We start from the raw sequence: 15,159 nt of genomic DNA on the forward strand, positions 1-15,159 counted from the left end.
TCTAGCTGATGTCCTTTCTTCTCCTTGAAGCTTTCAGCATACTCCATTGCATGAAGATTTGGTCAGTCCAGATTACTGAGGAAGAATCCTGTAATATTTTGTGACATCTTTTGTTCATTTTTATTTAATTTCCACTCCTGTTCCTTGAACACAGCTTCTACAAATTTACTTGCCAGACACACCTCTATATAATAGGATATAAAGTGAACAAAATGAAGACCCTGCCCTCATGGAGTTTATAGTTTGAGTAAAGGAAGACAGAAAATAAAAAAAAATAAGGATGTAAATATGTAGTTTGCTAGTTGGCAATAAAGGATGCTTTGGAGAAAAATAAATCTGCATCAGAGGGATAAATATGCAGTACTTACTACGTTGTGTTGTAACTCCTCCCCCACTAGACTGAGTGCTTTTTGAGGTCATAGATTTTGTTTTATCAATCCCTGTAGTTGACTAGTCCAGTGCCTGGAAAAGAGCACATGTCTAATAAAAATAGAAAAGCAATATAGGTTACACCTGAGTGAGGCTGCCTTGGCCCAATTCAATCTCTGCCACTAGTTAATCATGACCTTGAATAAGGTACTCAGTTCTGTATGCCTCAGTTTCCTTACCTTAAAAATGAAGACTGGCCAGGCACGGTGGCTCACACCTGTAATCCCAGCAGTTTGGGAGGCCGAGGCAGGTGGATCACCTGAGGTCAGGAGTTCAAGACCAGCCTGAACAACATGATGAAACCCCATCTCTACTAAAAATACAAAATTAGCCAGGCGTGGTGGTGCAGGTCTGTAATCCCAGCTACTTGGGAGGCTGAGGCAGAAGAATCGCTTGAACCTGGTGGGGGTGTAGGTTGCAGTGAACTAGATTGTTCCATTGTACTCTATCCTGGGCAACAAGGGTGAAACTCTGTCTCAAAAAAAAAAAAAAAAAAAAAAATGAAGGCAAAGAAGGTACCATCCTCATAGGGTTGCTAAGAGAATTAAATAAGATAATATATTAAAGCACTTAAAATTGTCCCTCTGCATAGGTAGTACTCGACAAATGACAACTGTTACTTCTCAGCAATAGTCTGTAATCTGAATGCATTCCAACAACATGGACCTTAGGGCAATGAAAATAATTTACTGTCAGTTGAAGATATTGCTAGTGCTAGAGTCCGCTTCTGAATTGACACCAGCATATCACGCAGCCCAAATGCTATCTGAGACATTTACCCAGAACATGGCGGCATGAGCAACTGACACAGCCCCTGGCTGTCCTTTCATGAACTTCAGACCCCACTGTGCATCCAGCAGCCCACCAGAATGGAGGCTCTCTGCCTTGTTACCAGGTTTGGGAATATGGCATTAAAAATAGGATTGTCGAGCCAGATGCAGTGGCTCACACCTGTAATCCCAGTACTTTGGGAGGCCGAGGCAGGCAGATCACCTGAGGTCAGGAGCTCAAGACCAGCCTGGCCAACATGGCGAAACCCCATCTCTACTAAAAATACTAAAATTAGCCAGGCGTGGTGACGCACACCTGTAGTCCCAGCTACTTCGGAGGCTGAGGCAGGAGGATTGCTTGAGCCTGGTAGGCAGAGGTTGCAGTGACCCAAGATCACGCTGCTGTATTTCAGTCTGGGTGACAGAGTGAGATCCTGTCTCAAAAAAAAAAAAAAAAAAAAAAATTGGATTGTCCAGATTTATTTGGTGATAACATGTTCTGACAGTATTTAGCCTACAGGCCATGTACATTTTCATCATCTCTTCTCAGTGAAGGGATTGCCTGGAGTGATGTCATGTGTCTAGAAATATTGCCTTCTAAATTGTCAACAAAGTAAAAGAGAGTCATTTCTTAAATTTGTCTGGGGATGCTGTAGTTTGCAAAGCGCTCTCCTATCCATTATCGTTCAATCTGCAAGCAAACACTCCGGAGAGGCAAGACAGGGTGATCATTTCCACTTAATGGTGATGAAATTGAGACTTACGTAGTTAAGCCTCAGCCAAGTTCTTCTCACTCATGATTCTGTCTCTATGCCCTAAATGAGGTTTCTCACAAATCCTGGGTTCCCTCAAACTAGTCAACATGTTGATATGAACCCTTTATCTTGGTATTTATCAATTTTTATGTATTTTTCAGCATATCCAAAACTTCCCCATGTTTAGAGCCACAAAGTGTATAACTATCTATTTTTTTTCAGGTTGGGTGAAGCCGACCTCAACCCACTGGAGCAGCATGAACCTTCTGCACCCAATACCTTACAGATCTCTGTCATGGGGGCCAACAACCCCTGGTTGTAGGATGAAGGCTAGAATTCCGAAGTGACTCCAAACAGGTCCATAGTTGCCCTGAGTAATAATGATGACAGTTGATCTGTTACCACGGCACAAATCAAGGCGTACTGGAAAATATACTCTGCTATATACTCAGGTCAGTAACTTTTAAAAAATTGGTGATATGTAGCATACTGAAATAAGTTTGCTAACTTATTATACCATGTAAGGATAGTAAATCATCATCATCATCATCAACATCATCATCATCAAATAACAATATAGGGACATTTTGACACCAAGAAGGTAGGAGAAATAGAATCTCAGTAGAAGGGACAGTACATTTAGCTTTATGAAGAACTCACAAATCATCCTAATATTTCCTCTTCTAACGAGGTCTGTGTAAAACACTTCATCAGGCACTTGCTCTAGGGCTGGCATTTGAAATCACTGCTCTGGGAATTATAACATCATTTCTACACTTTTTGGCCTGGTATCCTTAACTCCTGCTATGTTCAGAGCCAAAGAATTCCAGACCTAAGAAGATAAAGCATGGACTAACAATAAAGGTTCTCTGCACATCTGAGATGGCACCAAGGCTTGTGAATCATTCTTTCTGGATATACTATTAAAACCAGTGGGGGCTGGGCGCAGTGGCTCATGCCTGTAATCCCAGCACTTTGGGAGGCCAAGGTGGGAGGATCACAAGGTCAGGAGTTCGAGACCAGCCTGGTGAGCATGGTGAAACCCTGTCTCTACTAAAAATACAAAAAATTAGCCGGCCATGGGGGCATGCACCTGTAGTCCCAGCTACTTCGGAGGCTGAGGCAGGAGAATTGCTTGAACCCGGCAGGTGGAGGTTGCAGTGAGCCGAGACTGTGTCACTACCCAGCCTGGGCAACAGAGCGAGACTCTGTCTCAAAAAAAAAAAAAAAAAAAAAAAAAAAGCAGTGAACATGATATAATTAAGTATTGTTTGGAACAGTACATTTGTTTTAGTAGTGGTTGGAACAACGCGTTAATCCCAGGAAGTCTTAGCCTGGGAATAATTATGGAACCTGCAGTTAGCAGAGAGAAGTGCCTGATTGGATGCCACAAGTTACTGCAACTCATGGAGAAGTTGTCATTCATAGATGAGATCCTGACCTTTGTATGTTACCAATACCCACATTAAAAAGCCCTATTGTGAACATTTGGGCGGACATTATTATTATTATTATTTAGAGAAACAGGGTCTCACTCTGTTGCCCATGCTGGAGAGCAGTGACATGATCATAGCTCACTGTAAGCTCAAACTTTTGGGCTTAAGTAATCCTCCCACCTTAGCCTTCTGAGTAGCTAGGACAACAGGTTCATGCCACCATGCGTTGCTTATTTTTTTGTTTTATTTTTTGGTAGAGTTGGGGGTCTCTTTATGTTGCCCAGGCTGGTCTTAAACTCCTGGCCTCAAGTAATCCTCCCATTCAGCATTCCAAAGTGCTTGGGTTACAGGCATGCGCTACTGTTCCCAGTCCAGACATTATAAATGTCATTATAAAGTGAAAAGCATATTACTAAAAAAAGCAAGAGGAGAGAGAGAATATTTTTTGAGTGTCTATCATGTGTCAGACACATGCAAGCAAACCAAATACCATTCACAATAACCTTCAAAACTAGCTATCCTTATTTTATGAGTGAGGAAATTGATGTAGATGATGGAGAACTAGAACAAGATCACATAGCTGGAAAGTGACAGAGTTCAAGTCTATTTGAATCTGAAACCATGCTTTCTGTATAATATTACTAGGGAAAAGAGAACCTAGACCTAGAGTCACACCATCTTTTAGCATGGTGAAATATAAACCACTGGAACCAAAAGTACTTGCAGATTAAAACTAAAGGGGGACTTCTTAAAGCTGATAAATACCATCTATGAAAAACCTACCAATAACATTATTCTGAATGCTGAAAGACTGAATGGTAGAAGACTGTTTCCTAAGATCGGGGACAAGGCAAGGAAGTTTTGCTCTCATCACTTTCATTCAGCTATTCATTGGAGGTCCTAGACAGTGTAATAAGTCAAGAAAAATAAATAAATGGCCTAACTATTGGAAGGGAAGACATAAAGCTGTTTTTATTTATAGATTAATAAGATTAGAGAATCCTCACGAATGTAGAAAGCAAGCCACTAGAACTAATAAATGGATTTAGCAAGGCTGCAAAAAGAGTCAATATAAAAAATTCAAGTGTATTTCTATATACCAGCAATGAACTACTGGAAAATAAAATTTAAAAACTAATGCCAGCCTGGTGTGGTGCTCACACCTATAAACCCAGCTCTTTGGGAGGCTGCAGCCGGAAGATCGATTGAGCCCAGGTCAGTCGAGATCAGCTCAGGTAACATAGCAAGAGAGACCTCATATCTACAAAGACAAACAAAAAAGAATCCACAGCTCATGGAACTTAAAATATTTATTGGATGTAAATTACAGCTCAATAAAGTTGATTTTAAAAATAAAAATTAAATTTTGCATTGAAAATTTTAAAAATAAATTCCTAGTTGTGTCCTTGTACTAGCAACTGTAAAGAAAGAATTGCACAGACCCAGTCTCAGGTTGTGAACATGTGCTCTTTATTTGGAAATGATGGCCTACGCAGGTAAACAGAGGTAAAATGTCTGACCAAATAAAAGAAACTAATTGCTCCAAGATTTGATTTTTATTACTAGAGTACTACTTAAAATCTGAATGTATCAACAACAGGTTTTGAAGGCAGGAGACAAGAGTAAAGTCACAGGGACAGCCAATGGAGAGAATTAATGAGGCCATGAGAATCTCACATAGGGCCGTAGGAAAGTCATTAAATGCTCTCCTATCTTCAATATTGAAAGGGTTCCTGAAAGGAATCAAGACTGAAGGCTTTAGGAAGAGAAGATATGCACAGTCTAGTAGCCAGGAGTTCTGAGGTTACAGTAGGCATTTCCCAGTCCAGGAGAGTAATATTAAACAGAAATAATGTGTAATGGATGGACCCATTGTAGGCATGTATCCTAAAGAAATACTGGGCCAGGCATGGTGGTTCATGCCTATAATCCCAACACTTTGGAAGGCCAAGGTTGGAGGATTGCCTGAGCCCAGGAGTTCAAGACCAGCCTGGACAACATAGTGAGACTCTGCCTCTACAAAAATTTTTTTTAAATTACCCGGGTGGGCCCAGCGTGATGGCTCATGCCTGTAATCCCAGCACTTCGGGAGGCTGAGGTGGGTGAATCACAAGATCAGGAGATCGAGACCATCCTGGCTAACACGGTGAAACACTGTCTCTACTAAAAATACAAAAAATTAGCCAGACATGGTGGCACACACCTGTAGTCCCAGCTACTCAGGAGGCTGAGGCAGGAGAATCTCTTGAACCCGGGGGTTGGAGGTTCAGTGAGCCAAGATCGCTCCACTGCACTCCAGCCTGGGCAACAGAGCAAGACTGTCTCAAAAAGAAAAAATTACCCAGGTGTGGTGGCATGTGCCTAAAGTCCCAGCTGCTCAGGAGGCTGGGGTTGCAGGATTACTTGAGCCTAGGAAATTGAGTCTACAGTGAGCAAGGATAGTGCCACTGCACCTCTGCCTGGGCCACAGAGCCAGAGCTATCTCTTAAAAAAAAAAAAATTGTACACGTGCATAAGAAAACATGGATGGGAATACTTACTGAAGAGTTGCTTGTGAGAAAAAAAAAAAAAAAGGAGAAATGAGAAAGGATTTAACGAGGGAAGGCACAAAGTCACATCTGTTTTGGAGCAGATCCTATCAGTTCTCCACCCATATGACCTAGCACTTACCATGTCTGTGTGTGTCAACTGACTTCCAATTGATAGCACAAGCACCTCCTTGACTGAAGGCTTTTTCTGGCCACCAGAGCCCTCTCTGCCCATATGGCAGGCCAAAAATCCTGAGTCAATGTGCCTCTGAAGTAGCCCTCGATCAATGGCAGATGGAAGTCACTAGATAAACACTCCAGCTTTCTTTTTTTTTTTTTTTTTTGAGGCGGAGTCTCGCTCTGTCGCCCGGACTGGAGTGCAGTGGCCAGATCTCAGCTCACTGCAAGCTCCACCTCCCGGGTTTACGCCATTCTCCTGCCTCAGCCTCCCGAGTAGCTGGGACTACAGGCGCCCGCCACCTCGCCCGGCTAGTTTTTTTTTTGTATTTTTAGTAGAGACGGGGTTTCACCGTGTTAGCCAGGATGGTCTCGATCTCCTGACCTCGTGATCCGCCCGTCTCGGCCTCCCAAAGTGCTGGGATTACAGGCTTGAGCCACCGCGCCCGGCCTCCAGCTTTCTTTAGGACAGTTGTGTACTACACTGGCTCCCAGTTTCCCCATGGAGTTGAGCTCCGGTTTTACATACAGTGATGACTTGCTTGAAAAAAATGCCCTTTATTGGCTTCCTTCCCTTCCCTGTCTCACTTCCGCATTACCCTCACCTCCCACATAAAGTAAAATCACTTAAATCCTGTCTCAAGGTCACCTTTCAAATTCAGCATTATGAAAGAACAAAGCACATTAATAAATAGATTATGAAAAGATCCTCATAATATATTAAGTGAAAAAGCATTTTATAGAACAATATGTATAGTATAATAGCATATATTTTGAAAACACAAAAAAGAGAACCATACTTCGTTTTTTCTTGCGACAGAGTCTTCCTCTGTCATCTAGGCTGGAGTACAGTGGCACTATCTCAGCTCACTGCAACCTCTGCCTCCTGGTTTCGAGTGATTCTCGTGCCTCAGCCTCCCAAGTAGCTGGGACTAGGGGTGTTTGCCACCACACCCAGCAATTTTTTGTATTTTTTGTAGAGACAGGGTTTCACCATGTTGACCAGGCTGGTATAGAATTCCTGAGCTCCAGCAATCTGCCCACCTCAGCCTCCCAAAGTGCTGGGATTACAGATGCGAGCCACAGCACCCAGTTGAGAACCATATATTTTAAAATGTGCATGTGTGTGTGCAAATGCCAAGAATCTATTCATGAATTACTTGTGATTTTATTTTATTTTATTTATATTGAGACAGGGTCTTGCTCTGTCACACAGGCTGGAGTGCAGGGGTGCAATCACAGCTCATTGCAGCGTTGACCTCCTGGGCTCAAGCTATTCTCTTGCCTCAGCCTCCAGAGTAGCTGAGACTACAAGTGCCCACCACCATGCTCAGCTAATTTTGTTTTTATTAGTATTTGTATAGACAAAGTTTTGCCATGTTGCCTAGGCTGGTCTCAAACTCCCGGGCTCAAGCAATCCTCCTGTCCCAAAGTACTGGGATTATAAGCACCGCACTCGGCCACTGCACTTGGCCTCCTTGTGTTTCCGAAAGTAAATTTAAAATACTTTATAATGGATGGAAGAGCTCAGTTTACATCAGCTTAAACCAACACTGGGCACTGGGGATGCCTAGCAAAATAGGAGCCCAGTCTCTGCCCTTGGGGAGCTTGTAGAGCATTAAAGGCAACAGACGAGTAAACATCTGCAAGGCCAGGTGGCAAGTACTATGACAGACATAAGCAGAGGGACTGTAGTAACCCAGAGTTGGGGCCCGACCAGCCATTTGCAGAAAAAATTCATTCTTCCCCTACCTGCCCTGCAAGTCTTAGGTACACTTCAACCCAAATGGCTAGAGCTCAGTCAGCAGAGCTGAAGGTATAACGATTAAGAATTAAGCAAATCAGGTACTTACCACCCAGTCAGAATACAGTTTTAATGGAAGGATAATGACATCCCTGGAGCAATGTCCTGGAGCAGGAATTTATCAGTGTTTCTAGCACCCCCAGGAATTTCTAGCGGACAATTACATTGACACATTGCCCCTAGCTTTTCAGATCTCTCACCAGCCTCCCCTCCAGGACCTCCCACCCCTGCCCCATGCTCTGAGATCAGCCCACTGAGCAACCTTCTGCTGAGGATTTAGCTTTCCATGGAGGCTTGCTAAGGGAAGAAAATGTACTTGAGGAGGCAAGCGTTACAACCCAGCTGTCACTGGAAGGCAATCAACTGGCCAGTTTCTTGCTTCTGGGACCTTATTACAAGGCCCCTTAGCCCAGTCCTTCCCAACTTTGCTGCATATTAGAATCTACTGGGGAGCTTTTCAAAATCCTGATGCCTACGTCACACCTCATACCTACTAAGTTGTGTGTCGAGGGGGGAGGAGGTGACCAGGCAGTGGTGTGCTAAAGCTGGCTGCTACCTGGCTCTGGAGAACCTATTGTGTACATCTCTTCCCAATTCTGTCTTCAGTGATGTCATACTAGTAGCTTGAAATTAACCATGGCCGTGCACGGTGGCTCATGCCTGTAATCCCAGCACTTTGGGGGGCCAAGGCGGGTGGATCACCTGAGGTCAGGAGTTCGAGACCAGGCTGGCCAACAGGGTGAAACCCCGTCTCTACTTAAAACAAACAAACAAACAAAAAAAGTAGCCAGGCGTGGTGGCACATGCCTGTAATCCCAGCTACTTGGGAGGCTGAGGCAGGAGAATTGCTTGAACCCAGGAGGCAGAGGTTGCAGTGAGCGAAGATCGTTCTATTGCACTCCAGCCTGGGCAACAGAGCAAGACTCTGTCTCAAAAAAAAAAGAAGAAATTAACTATGATTGAAGTTTTTATGCCATGGATATCGGTTATAAATCAGGGCTTTCTTTTCTTTCTAAACAGCCGATTGTTAAAATATTTACCAGCATACCACTGAAACCAGGCATCAGTAGTTTTTGAATATGCTCAGGTGATTCCAATGTGCAGCAGTCTGGAAACCACAACTGTCTTAGTCTTTCCGAAATAATGCTCATTGTAGTCTTGGATAATTTGGTTTCACCTGATAACCCTAGCAATAGCTTTTTAAGGCTGTGTCTGTCTAATCTGGGACCACTGTCTCTGAGGACTTTCAGCAAGGACAACCTTTATTCTGCCTTGGAGGCTGAGCTCTATAACATGGTATATTGGGGTGGATAGGTGGTAATTTTGTGTATGGTTCATTGCTGCCCTTTTGATGAAAAATACCTTGTTGTATTTGGATTCTAAGCTGAAAATAGATCCACAGAATATTGTCTGTATAACATTATGAAACCTTCCTCATTTTACTGATGTGTCCAATGCATGTGAGTTATACTTTCATTTATTAAGGCTTAAGATGTCAAAGTGATAAAGGGCACTTACAAATGTTAAGCATAACAATTTTGTAATCTATTTTTAAACTTTCTTTTTTACCAACTTTAAGATAAAATGTTCACCACTGATCTGGGAAGAAGGAAGTTTGGGACACTGCCGGACTCACATGGCCAAGGACATGGGTCAGGGCTGAGGTTTGGTCCTGTGGTTTGGAGCTGGGAGAAATATCCCATCCAGGGACTGAAAGATGGAGAGGGGTAAGATGAGGCCAACATCCTGAGATACATGTAAAGGGAACTCTCCTGGGGCTCAGAGCCTGTGTTGTTAGGATGGGAAGAGGCCCAGCTGTGGGGGAAAAAGGACCAGGTGGTACATGAACTTAGATTTGCCTGGCCTCCCCCAGTCCCCAGCTTGTTGCCATGTCCTGTCTCTATCTTAGTTGCTAATGGCTCCCTGACTGATTCTTCCACTGTCTTGTCTGGCTTCTCTTGTTATATCTTCCAGTAGCTGATCCTGAACATGCACGTTGCCCTTCAGCAATACCAAATGCCTATGAGGTTTGTAGCCTTGCTCCTACTCTCTCTTATCAAGCCTCCACCTTCACTTTGGCATTGATGACTTTATCCTCTGTCACAAGACTGATGGAGGGCCTGTAGGGGCTCAGAAAAATGGACGAAGGAAGATGGGAGAAGCATTTTACAATTTACTAAGATTTAAGTATCACACCTCATCTCCCCAATCAACTCCCCAAACAGAAGAGCACTGGAAATGGAGATACCAGGAAAATAATGACAAGTAAGCAATGCACAAAAGTGAGGAAAGAGGCCAGGAGTTGTGGCTCATGCTTGTAATCCCAAGACTTTGGGAGGCTGAGGCATGAGGATTGCTTCAGCACAGGAGTTTGAGAACAGCCTGGGCTGTCTCATAGTGGGACCCTATCTCTAAAAATAAAAAAAAATAGTGAGGAAGGGAACTACTGAGCCCAAGTGGCTACTCTGTGTCAGGCATTGTGCTAGATATTTCATATAGTAATATATGACCTTAGTTAATTTTCTCAATATTACCTTCTACTGCAAAATAGGTGTTATTATGCCCATTGTACAGACGAGGAAACAAGCTCGTGTCAAGTCCCCAAGGTCAGACAGCTAGAAAGTTTTTCACAGAATCACATAAATAAGATTATATACATAAGAGTGCATGTTTCAAATAAATATTGCAGACATTGAATGTCTAAATTCTTCAGGGGAGAGAGAGATCCAGATTGACTTGTATCAGAAAAACACTTCATGAAAGATCTGAGGCTACAGCCCAGTGCAGTGGCTCACGCCTGTAATCCTGGCACTTTAGGAGGCTGAGGCAGGCAGATTCTAATGAGCAACAAGGCAAAACCCCAACTCTACAAAATACAAAAAAGTTAGTCGGCTGTGGTGGCACATGCCTGTAGTCCCAGCGACTCAGGAGGCTGAGGTGGGAGGATCACCTGAGCCCAGGGAGGTCGAGGTTCTCAAAAAAAAAAAAAAAAAAAACCCGACAAAGAAGAAGATCTGAGGCTCCAACAGCAAAGCCTTAAAAGTGAGTAGAACTTGAGACTTGAGTAGAAGAAGAGGTAGAAAGATAAGCTAGGCCCCAAGCGTGGAGACAGAGAATGGACGGGGTGTGACCCAGAGGAATGTGTGTGCTAAAAGGTCAGAGGTGATCCTACTGCCTTCTGCTAACAGTTTTGGGTAAGAAATGTTAAAAAAAAAAAGTGTCATGCACCCAGTGAGGGGCGTCCCTGGCTGCCAGGCTTGAAAGGGTAAGCATTCTCTGCCTATCCTTCCCGGTACTCCATAGCATCACTTCTTTGCCCCTTCCCTCCAGCCGTGGGGTACAGTGGGAAGCCGGCCAGCCCCAGCTTTGTCACTCACTAGATGTGTGAGATTTGGTAAGGTACCTTGCCTTCCCGAGTCTGTTTCTTCATTTGCAAAATGGGACATATTGATGATTGATCACATGAGATAACAGGTGTTGAGCACCCAGCACTGTTGAATATGAGTTGCTCCTTTTGTAGTCCTTTAATCTTCCTGGGCCTGGTCCAAGTTCTGCAAAGTCTCTGCAGACAACTTATGGGGTGAGCCAGTTCTTGGAAGAAAGGGAAGATCACCTCCCACTTCCTGCACATTATATTCCTGCTTATGCATTCTGATGTCCTGCTTGCTTTTTTAGGCTCTAAGTGCTATCCTGCTGACTCACTTCCGACTTCTCGTTCATCATGCTCAGCTCCTGAAAATGGAACAAAATGGAAAAGGCCGGAAATTGTACTGTCTGATGATGTGTTTAAGGGGCCAGCCACTCCACGTGGATGGAATGCTGGGGACATGAACTGAGTGGTGCCCAAAATGATTTCTCCACTGGACACTTGGGACACTTTGCCTTGGATTGTAATACCTGTACTAATAATAACCATTCCACTTACTGCCAGCAAGCCCCAGGCTATGTGCTTTCCATGGATTGTCTCTTTGAATTATCACAACTGCAGATGTCAGGGAACCTCTCTATTTCACAGACAAAAAAAAAAAAAAAAATTCACACTAAGATAGGTTAAGGAACTTGCCCAAGGTCACACAGCTGGTAAGGGACAGATTAAGGATTCAAACCCATGATCTAGATTTGTGCTGTCTAACATAGTAGCTACTAGCCACATGTGGCTAATGAATTTTGTTTTCCTTTTTTTTTTTTTTTTTTTTTTTTTGAGATAGGGTCTCACTCTGCTGCTCAGGCTAAAGTGCAGTGGCATGATCACGGCTCACTGCAGCCTCGACCTCCCTGGGTTCAGGTGATCCTCCCACTTCAGCCTCTTGAGTTGCAGGGACTACAGGCACATGACATGGTTAATTTTTTTTTGCTTTTCAATAGAGATGGGGTTTCACTATGTTGCCCAGGCTGGTCTTGAACTTCTGGGCTAAAGCAATCCTCCCACCTTGGCCTCCCAAATTGCTGGGATTACAGGTGTGAGCCATCACACCTGGCCTCTTTTAACTTTTTAGTGTGACTACTAGAACACAAAATTTCATATGTGGCTCTCATATTTCTCTAGGACAGCACTGATCTAAACCATAAACATTATTAAATGATCATCAGACCAATGATTTCCCAATGTTTTTGATAAATTTTTGAGCACAACTCCTCAATTTGTATATTCTTATTTATTCATAAATGCTATATATTTGTACTACTCTGTAATATTGTGTACATTATAAAACATTGACAAAATGGATATTTTTAAAATATGAAATAAAAAAATAGAAACAGAAGAAGTTGTACTAATTTCTTCCAGGAGCCTAGTGGGTCACTTTGTGCACCCCCCACCGTGGTGTGCACACACCATTTTGGAAATTCTTGTACCCAGAGAGACTTAGAGCTCCTGGGGTCAGAGATTTTAACACAGATGATCCCTGACTTATGATGGTTTGATTTTTCTAGTTTACCATGATTTGAAAGTGATGCTTCTCTTCCTTTTTTTCTTTTTTCTTTCTTTCTTTTTTCTTTTTTTTTTTTTTTTTTGAGATAGTCTCACTCTGTCGCCCAGGCTGAAGTACAGTGACGTGCAAGCTCCGCCTCCTGAGTTCACGCCATTCTCCTGCCTCAGCCTCCCAGGCCGGCTAATTTTTTGTATTTTTAGTAGAGACGGGGTTTCACCATGTTAGCCAGGATGGTCTTGATCTTGTGATCTGCCTGCTTTGGCCTCGCAAAGTACTGGGATTACAGGCCTGAGCCACCGCGCTCGGCCTCAACCATTCAGCTTTCATTTTCACTACAGTATTCAATAAATTATGAGATATTCAACATTTTATTATAAAATAGACTGTGCTAGATGATCTTGCAGAACTGTAGGCTAATGGCAGTGTTCTGCGCACGTTAAGGTAGGTTAGGCTACGATATTCAGTAGGTTAGGGTATTAAATGCATTTTCAATGTACAATGGGCTTACTGGGACACAAACATATCATGAGTCCAGGAGCATCTGTACATCTATCTCCTCTCACTCACAGTTGAAGTTAGCACCATGCCTACATAAAATCGGTGCTCAATACATGTTTGCGGAAGGAATAAATAACTCTTAATGTACAATTGTTTTCTCATGGGTTAGATTAATTTATTTATTTCACATGTATCAAGCACTTTCTATGTGTTATTATAGTAGTATACTAAGTGCTGAAAAAGAAAGTTCACAAAGACGAAGCTCCTTTACTCTAGGCCTGTCCTTCTTAAGCTCTAGTGTTTACAAGAATGACCTGGAGAGCTTGTTAAACAGATTCCTCCTCTCCTCCCCCAATTCTTATTCAGTAGGTCTGAGGTGAAACCAGATAATTTGCTGAACATCTAAGAAGCTTTTAGGGAACTACACTTTGGAGGAGAGTGCTGTGCACTGGAAAATTGGAACCATCTCAAATATTACGTGAGGGTGAGTGTTGAAGAGAATTTATATTGCATTTTCACTATTTGCCAAGCATGTTTAAACATATCACCTCATTTAACCCTTATATCGACCTCATGAGTCATGTGTTATTATTTCAGTCAAGGCAACTGAGATTGAGAAAGGTAAGTTGTCTAAGCTACAGAGTAAGTAAATGGCAGAGCTTGGGTTTGTACCCACTTCTGCACTCAGTAATTCAGGCAAATCTGTAGGCAAGTGTCTTCTTTTTTTTCCAGCCACTGTCCTAAGGAACTGGGTATATAACACTGAGTGAGACAGATAAGCTCTCTGTCCCTGGTCAAACTCAACAAGCACTTAAAATATAGATATGAGGGAGGCAGTGTCATGGAGATATACAACAGAAACATATACTCTAGAACAGAGTTAGAACTTTCCAGGAAAAAAAGTAAAATTTACATGAAGACCTGAGGGATGAATTAGAGCAGTGAAGGATGGGCGGGAAGTGTTTTGGGCTGAAGATATGCATGAAGGCTTGAAAGTATTCAAGAGCTGCAGGAAGTTCAGAATGTCTGAAGTGTAGAGAGTGGAGGAGAGAGATAAGACCCTTGAGGCAGGTAGGCAGAAACCAGATCATGCCAGGCTATTTAGGGGTACAGCCAGCCTTTTTTTTTTTTTTTGACAGGATCTCACTGTCACCCAGGCTGGAGTGCGCTGGTGGGATCTCAGCTCACTGCGGCCTCTACCTCCCTGGCTCAAGCTATCCTCCCACTTCAGCCTCTTCAGTAGCTGGGACTAGAGACATGTGTACCACTAATTTTTGTATTTTTTGTAGACACAGGGTTTTGCCACATTGCCCAGACTGATCTTGAACTCCTGAGCTCAAGGGATCCACCTACCTTGGCCTCACAAAGTGTTGGTATTACAGTTGTGAGCCACTGCCCCTGGTCTCAAATTTGTATATTTTAAAATTTACTATGCCCCCAGAGGGGGATGGATCAAAGGAGAGCTAGCTTGTAGGCAGGGAAATGGTTGAAGATGTTAGTGGTATAAATTTGGGTAAATGCTGTGTGACTGGGAAGAAGCAGAAGTGAGAGGGATTTAAAATTGTTTACGACTTGATGATTCAGCTTGGGCAACATGGCAAAACCCCATCTCTACAAAAAAATACAAAAATTAGCCAGGTGTGGTGGTGTGTGCCTGCAGCTACTTGGGAGGCTGAGGTGGGAGGATCACTTGAGCCCAAGAGGTAGAGGCTGCAGTGGGCTGTGATCACGCCACTGCACTCCAGCCTGGGCAACAGAGACCATGTCCCCCCCCAAAAAAAATAAAAAATAAAAAGGCTTGATGATTGATTGATTGGAAGGGACAATGTGG

This window comes from Rhinopithecus roxellana, chromosome 19 (genome assembly GCF_007565055.1).
Source record: "Rhinopithecus roxellana isolate Shanxi Qingling chromosome 19, ASM756505v1, whole genome shotgun sequence".
Classification (NCBI taxonomy): Eukaryota; Metazoa; Chordata; class Mammalia; order Primates; family Cercopithecidae; genus Rhinopithecus; species Rhinopithecus roxellana.